The 8,695-nt window shown below is 36.8% G+C and overlaps 1 protein-coding gene across 1 annotated transcript in view; it reads left to right on the top strand.

Moving 5' to 3' along the window:
* Positions 1-8,695, top strand: part of KATNBL1 (katanin regulatory subunit B1 like 1) — a 52,449-nt gene that overhangs the window by 627 nt on the left and 43,127 nt on the right. The window lies entirely within an intron of this gene.

Here is an 8,695-nt window from a genome sequence, read left to right as displayed (position 1 = left end):
CAGCAGGACAAAAACTTGACATAACTGCATAAGAATTGCTGATTGCAACTTTAAAAACCTCATTGTATTTTCTGAAAAGTTGTTCTGTAACAGTACCTAGGCTTTTACCAAGGTCTTAAATGGGCTTAAATATGGAGAAAACAAAGAGTTGATTTGTTTCCTTGTGGCTTGTAAAATTCCTTGAAAACAGAGGTTTCTATGTCAGTTTCTTTGAGATTTAAAAAAAAAAAAAGGGAGACTAACAGAAATTAGGTCTGTAATAATCACCAGTTTAGCACTGGCAAAGATTATGAGAAATTAGTCCACTTAATCGCTTAAATTTGTGTAGTTTGTCCTGTTGTGTTGTTTTTTAAACCAGCTTCAGACTTGAATCAGAACTTTATACGTTGAGGCTTTTACTTGGCTAATAACTAGCGTTGTAATCATAACACTGGTTAATTTTTATTTTGTGTTTTCTATATGCCAAGCACTGTTTTCAGAGCTTTGCTTTGGGACAGATACTATTATTATCCCCATTTTGACAAAGAGGAAACTGAGGCACAGAGACGTTAAGTAACTTGTACACGGTTACACAGCTAGTATAATTGGGACCCAAGCAGGCTGGCTCCATGCTTTTAGCTATGCTGCTCTACTGCCTCCTTTATATGTGGCTCTTTTTAGTTTACAAAGCAGTTTCGTTTTATTTACTTCTGTCAACTGGGGAGATAATATACGTGTGAGGTGCGTTCGTGTACATGCACACGGTACTAAGTCGAGTTCTCTGCTCTTGTGGACGTAACTTTTGTGCATCGAGCAGCAAAATCCATTGGCTATTTTAAGATAAATAGTATTTATAAAGTTCATGTTTGTATTGTAGGTTATAGTTTTAATCCCTTTGTGTCATTTCCTAAAAGTGTAGAGAACAGTTTGAAACCTATGTAATTCCTTAAAATATACCATTATATATTAATGATTTTTTTCTGAAAACTTACTGAGTGGTTACTCTGTACTTGGAATGATTAACTTAACTAATAACCCCATGACAAGAAATAGGATTCAAAAGCAATTAAGAAATCAGTTTACACTTATTTACAGCTGAGCATTTAAATTTTTAATTTCATTCATCAGTTATCAAGCAATGTTAGGCCCAATTGGTTATACAAAAGAAATGTGCCAGGGCAACAAACCTGTGGGAAGTTAGTCTAGTTTGGGATATAAAATTAACAACAATCACCACCACCACCACCAAAAAAAAAAAAAGAAGAAAGATATATGAGATATTCTTTATTAGTGCAGTGGGTGTATGATGAACTGAACTGAGTAGATCAGTAATGCTTCTGCAAAGAACCCAAACTGAAGCATGGATGTAGGGCATTGAATAGAAATGTGAATGGGGAATTTTAGTGAGGAAACAGTGTTCAAAGACTTGAAATTGGGAATGAAAATGATTTTTCTAGGGAACAGTAAGTCTGGTCTATTTGGAAAGTTCCTGTTGAGAAAAATAAGATTATGGGAGACTATGAGGAATGTTATATAAGACATATGTCAAAGAAGTTTAGGTTTGACATATATATATAAAGAGATATGATTTTAGAAGTTTAAAAACTTTTAAATCGGTGTTTCTCAGCTGCTGGCAGTTTTGCCCCTCAGGGGACATTTGGCAGTGTCACGCCTTGGGGGTGGGGGGTGCTATTGGCATCTAGTGGATAGAGGCCAGGAATGCTGCTAAATATCCTGCAATGGGTCAGCCCCTCCGTGAGAAATAATTACCCCAAATGTCAGTGGTGATGAGGTTGAGAAATCCTCTTTTAAGTTGTTTGCTTATATGGCCAGCCTCTGTTTCCATGTGCTGTAGACAAATATGAATGATGAATTTTCAGAGCATGAGTACAAGCAATATTAAAGTTAAGGAGAAGCTGCCTCAGAGACCTCAAGAAGGCAGCTATTGTTGGAGTCCTGGGGGAAAGAAGCTATAAGGAGTTAGGATAGGAGCACTGAGAGTGAAAAAGTAGTGGTAAAAATGAGACAACTATTTAAATAATATTTTTTCCAAGTTTGAAAATAATGCATGTTCATTGTAGGAAATTTAGGAAATGTAGAGAAAGTGTAAAAAGAACAAAAACCGCTTATAAAATCCCCCAAGCAGAAAGAACAACTGTTAACATTTTCATGTGGTGTTTCCTTTCAAATCTTTTTCTATGCTGATAGCTATTTTCTTTCTCCTTGTGAGTTTTTTTTTGTTTGTTTTTGTTATTTTGACCCAGCATATCATGAGTATTTCCCATTCTTAGAAAAATGTTCTTTTTAATGGTCAGTCTTCTTTGTTTTTTGTGTGTGTTCTTTTCAAGTTGGGAATTTTGCTTTGTATTCAAAAGAGACATTTTGAAGGAAGAAATATTAGAACATGATGACTGATTAACTATAGGAAACAATAGGGGTAAAAGTGTATGTTATCTCCAAGGTTTTAAATCTAGGAAGCTAAAATAATGGTGCAGCTATTGAAATAAATTGGGATTCTCATAATACTTTTCATCTTAGGTATGGAAACTGCTGTTTACAGAGATACATAATGAGATTTTAATGAGGATCCTTGATGCCTATCAGCTTACATTTTTCCTAAAACCTCTATAATAATCTTCCTTTTCTTTTTTTTTTTAACTTTTTGTTTTTTGTACTAAGCTTATTTTTCAGTTCTTTCTTTGCAAGTCTTCCCCTTCTTGGAAAGGTTTTTTGAAATATGTTTTCTATTAGGATACTAAGTAAGGCTCAAGTTTGTTGGTCATGAATCTTTACTTTGAAAGATTAAATGACTAGTTCGAGTTTTTTAAATGTATAGATTGCTAAAGTTTATAAGCAAGAGGTGAGTATAACTCTTCCAGAGGAGGAGGAATTATCTTTAAAAATGCTTGCCCACTATGGGATGCGTCATTACATCACATCAGTCTATATTACATTGCTATTTTATCAATCATTATACTTGTTGATCTCTATCAGTTAATTTGGTGCTTTGTGGAAAATGTATTTAGGAAAGTAAAGTTAAAAAAACCTTAAAGCTAATACAGATGGTACTTTTACTGGGACTATACGCTTTTCAAATTGGATAGGATATAATTTGACTTTTTTTTACTACTGACTGTTTTGGTAGTTCATGTTCATCCCCCACCCCCGGTATTGTCTCATTAATAGCTAATATCCATTAACTTTGGAGAAGTTTTGTAATTTCTTTGTTCTTGGGACATGATGAGGGTAGAGATGGGAGGAAAGGGTCTTCTGAAAGTTCCCCCCAGTTTGCCTCCCCTATAATCACCTGTCTCTCCTTCAGTTTTACACACTGCCTAAAATTCCTGAACAAGTCACTCAGGAAGCTACCACCTATGTATGAATCATGAATACCCATTCTGGCATCTCTTCTAACTAGTGTAATCTTAAAACAGGCAGCCTGGTTATATGGGAAAGGCTGTAACACTGGAAGTTACAGTTCTAAGCCTGGTTCTCCTATTAGTGGCTGAGTGTTCTTGGGCAAATGCCTTAATCTTATCTGTAAATTGAAATTATCTCCAAGGTCCTTTCCAAATCTTAAGAGTCTGTGAATCTGTGAAGTATTTGCTTTTGTAATTACCATGGGGAGACTATTAGTCTTTTACATTTCAGCATGAATTAATCATAGATCATAAATGATTTCTTCCAAAGGCATTTGTAAAAGCTATTCCCATATCATAAGACTGGGGGAGGAATTTTAGAATGGAATTTAAATGGCACTAAAATACAAGCTCCAGGAAGGCAGGGAACTTTGTTTTGTTCACTTCAGTTTTCCCAGTGCCTAGAGTGGTAATTAGTATATAACATGTGTTAATATTTGTTGAATGAGTGAAGGAATGGGTTGTTCTTGAGGAAAGACAAGCTTGTTGGAGTACTGTACAGATCCTCTGAGTACCTTGAAAGAACTCAGAATACAAATCAACCAGATTACAACCCAGTCATTCCTACAATATAAAAATACCTCCTAGTTGTTGTAAAGCATCCATTGTTCACTTGGCTGCCTTTCAGAACTATTAAGTAATGACTGCCCTGACTGCCCTTCATGCTCACAAAGTGCAGTTTTGTCCATCACCAGATCTTACTTTAGTGCCAGCCTGATTTTTCAATGTGCCTTTTACTCTTATTTGCAAAAATCTATGCTCTGCCTATTCCCTATACCACTTAGTATTATCATTAACAGTATGTTTAGTGTTATTGCAAAAATAAATCATATATATTGATTAAAATTTGGTCTTTCATCTATGGAGGATTCATGGCACAGCAGTTAGAAACTAGTACTCTTAGCCTTCCTATTCCAGTCATCCTAATTCTACAACTGCCATATAAAATAATCTTCAGGAATATTTTTAATCATATGATATACAAAGCTTCTAAGTAAGCCTGTTTTGTCTACAAACTAAAGTCCAAGATTCCAGACCCAGCATTCAGTGATTCTGCATTTTAGCCAGTCTACCTTTTTAGTCTATCCTAGTCTTTCCCTTGCAGTGACCTGGACTGTAACTATTTTTTTTTTTTGCCGTGCCATGTGGCTTGCAGGATCTTAGTTCCTCAGGGGGGAATCTGGGCCCTTGGCAGTGAAAGCCCAGAGTCCCTGGACTCTAACTATTTAATTATTGAATAGTTGTTGTAGATAATAATGAAACAAAAAACACAATTATTCTTACCTAGAAAGTATGTTTTGAGATAAGGAGAGGCTGACAGACTATTTCTCAAGAAGCCTTGTATTGGCTGGCATTGATTATTTGGCTGAATTATTAATTTACTGAAAAATAACATCAAGGAACAAGAATCCTTAAAACTATGTAAACAATTTTTTCTCTCCTTTTTGGCAGACGTATCTGGAAATTAAGTATATGTATAGTATATATATTTAGTGGTATTAGTTGACTACTTAGTGAGACTGACTATATAATTCTGTGCCCACAGCATTGTTTGGATGGTTTATCAGTCTGGATGGGCTCAGTTATTTTGCAGTAACAAATAACCACCATATCTCAGTGGCTTAAAATAACAAAGGATTATTTCCTCTCAATTCATATTACATGTGAGTTGTCTGGGGGCTCTACTGTGTGTTGTCCTTGCTCAGGAGTACTGAGCAAGTCATATGACCATGCCTAACTTCAAAATGATGGGCAAGTATAAACCTATCATGTATCTTAAAGGAGAACTGGAATATCATGGCACAGTTTTAACGTTTACCACAGTTGGGGCACCCATTGACTTTTTTTTTTTTTTTTAAGTTTGAGGAAAGGTTGCTTTATTCAGGAGGCCGGCAGCCTGGAGAGAAGGTGGACTCATGTCCAAAAACCAACTCCCCCTTTGACATTTTTGAATATATTGTTACTCTTCTCTCTTGTCTGACCATTATCTTTAATGGTTGACATAATCTTTCTTTAGATATGTTCCTTCATTTATCAGCTCTTCATTAGATATCCCCTATATGTCAAGTACTATCCTAGATACAATGAGTGTGGTTCTTGGTCTCATGGAGTTCACAGTCTAGTGGGAGGACATGGACAATAAGCAAATAAGCAAGTTAATTTCAGATAGTGATAAGTGCTATGGAGGGGAAAAATAAGGTACTGCTATAGAGAATGGTTGGTGGTGAGGGTAGGGTTATCCTTGATTGGGTGGTCAGGGAAATCATCTGGGGTGGGTGACATTTGAGCTGGGAAGCAGCAGCCCTGAGGGTATATGGGAGAAATACTTTAAGCAGAAGGAATGCCACAAAATGGAAATGAGCTCAACATGTTTAAAGACAGAAAACGAGTATGGCTGGAGCATTTAGGAGAAACTGATACTATAGTCCAAGGGAGAGATGATGGTAGTTTGCTGTAGGATGGTGGTAATATATTCCCAAACTATATTCTAGTTTGGGAATATATTATAAAGGCATAATCAATGTATTGGATATAGGGAGTTTAGGAAAAGAGAAATCGAGGATGAATCCTCTGTTTTGGACTTGAGCAACTGGGAAGATGATGGTTCCATTTACTGAGTTAGGAACAGTTAGGAGGAGCAGCTTTGAGAGGGTGGATATTAAGGGTTCTATTTTCAATACATTAAGTTCAAGAATGATGACTCTTAGACACCCGAGTGGAACTGACTTGTAGGAAGTTGGAGATACAACTCCAGAGTTTAGAGGAAACATTGAGACAAATGATTTTTTTTTTTAATGAGGCTAATATGTTAAATTTGGTTACAGTTAAGTCTTAGACCTGGAAGTCATTATATCTCCTTAAAGCAGTATGCAATTCCTCTGGAGAAGGGAGTATTCCCTAAGAGAACGGGACGTTTTCAAACTTCAGTATGGTCTGATTTCAGCCCAGGATAATGGTGGTAACAAACCTTGTAACTGATGGGATGTACGATAATCCTCTCAAGCATTCTAGTTTAAGAAGCATTAAGAACCATTGCTATAAAAGGATGCTAGCATCATCTTCTGTTGATTTCTTCATTTGATTCTCAAAGGACAATCTACCCTAATATTTAGGGTCTTAGGGTATACTTCACTCTACTGATTTCAAAATTAGGAACATGGGGCTTCCCTGGTGGCACAGTGGTGAGAGTCCACCTGCTGATGCAGGGGACACGGGTTCGTGCCCCAGTCTGGGAGGATCCCACATGCCGCGGAGCGGCTGGGCCTGTGAGCCATGGCCGCTGAGCCTGCGCATCCGGATCCTGTGCTCCGCAACGGGAGAGGCCACAACAGTGAGAGGCCTGTGTACCACAAAAAAAAAAAAAAAAAAAAAAGTTGTAAAAATTAGGAACATGTATTACAGCAGACTGGTAATCCTAGTCCAAATCATGAAGATGCGTTGTTAAAATTAGTTTATATCAGCTTGTCTTTTTTGAGTGTTATGTATCTTATTGGCATATCCTTTCACATATATAGAGTCTGTCTATCTTGAAAGCATCAGGAATACCTTTAGTAGCTAAACAAGGGGTCCAAAAGGATCCTTCAGATGATGTTGTTTCATATATATGTATATATATTTACATTTCTGAGTTTAAGAAGACAATTGGAAAGGATTAGAGTGGTTTTTCCTCCCTGTGAATATTTCCAGAAAAATAATGGAATGTTGTAACAGGGAGAGTAAGGGATATTCATCAGAACATGCTAAGATAATTATCTACGTGGCTTAAGAAACCCTGTCTTCCCAAAGATTCAGGTGTTTATATAGTCATAAGAAAAGAAATATATAATACATTTTAATTTAGTTAAAACATAATTAGAAGTTTGGGATTAACTCCTAATATATATACACACTACTATGTATAAAATAGATAAACAGCAAGGACCTACTGTATAGCACAGAGAACTATATTCAGGATCTTATAATGACCTATAATGGAAGAGAATATATATGTAATATAACTGAATCACTTTGCTGTACACCTGAAACTAACACAACATTGTAAAATAACTATACTTCAATTTTTAAAAAATGATTAAAAATGAAACATAATATTTGCATTTGATACAAAATTCAAAAAGACCAAAAGGGAAGTCTCCCTTTCACCCCATCCCCCAGCCACACATATCGTCTCCCTAGAAATGACTTTTCTCCCCAGTTTCTCGTGTATCCTTCCAAAGATACTCAGTGAATATATAAGCAATCACTCACGTACACTTTATTTTTCACTTAAGTAATAGCATACTGTTCTGTACCTTATCTCCCCGCCACCCGCCAACTTTCCAGTAAAAGGCATAAAGTCACTGAAAAAATTAAGTCTGTATGTCCAAAACTATTGATAAAGGTGATGATAAACAAACACCTAGTTATCAGAATTTAGCTAACTTTGTTTTCCCATTATTAATCTCAGTTCCTTAATATAGAATACTCAGTGGACTTAATTATTACAACTGAGGAGTAGGAACTTGCCTGGTGGTGCCGTGGTTAAGAATCCGCCTGCCAGTGCAGGAGACACGGGTTCAAGCCCTGGTCCAGGAAGATCTCACATGCCGCAGAGCAACTAAGCCCTTGCGCCACAACTACTGAGCCTGCACTGTAGAGCCCACGAGCCACAACTACTGAAGCCTGCGCTCCTAGAGCCCGTGGTCCGCAACAAGAGAAGCCACTGCAATGAGAAGCCCATGCACCACACCCTCACTCGCCGCAGGCTAGAGATAGCCTGTGCGCAGCAGCAAAGACCCAATGCAGCCAAAAATAAATATAAATAAATAAATAAATTTATTAAAAGAAAACAAACTGAGGAGTAGGTGGTGAGAATGGTAATTCCCACTTAGTATCAATTTTGTAATTTTTATTTCAGGGTGACTTAGTCATAAGAGAGTTGGAATTCAGTTTGGTCTAATTGATTGAAATGATGTATCATCATGTTGTACCCACTGAATTGCCAGAAATCTGTATTTTCACGCTTGACCCACCTTCCTGAATTTGACATTATCTCTCATACCAGCCTTCCATGGGAAACTGAATTAAGAGAAGGTGGTGTGTTGAATCATTTAGCAAATTAAAAAGCCCTTGGGGTTTACTCCAGGTACTAGGGGTTTGAGTTGTTAAGAACATGGAATCAGAATGATGGTACTTAAGTTTTATGATTTGGCTGTTTAATGATATCGGGCCCTGATAACTTGGTAAATTGATTTCCTCAATAGGAATAAACCTAGAAATGTACTAGAAAATCTGGGTAACTTGATGGGGCACTCTTT

Source organism: Lipotes vexillifer, unplaced genomic scaffold, assembly GCF_000442215.2.
Source record: "Lipotes vexillifer unplaced genomic scaffold, Lipotes_vexillifer_v1.1 scaffold164, whole genome shotgun sequence".
NCBI classification, from domain to species: Eukaryota; Metazoa; Chordata; class Mammalia; order Artiodactyla; family Lipotidae; genus Lipotes; species Lipotes vexillifer.
The sequence above is the reverse complement of the archived record's forward strand: the minus strand, read 5'-3'. Positions and strand labels throughout refer to the sequence as shown.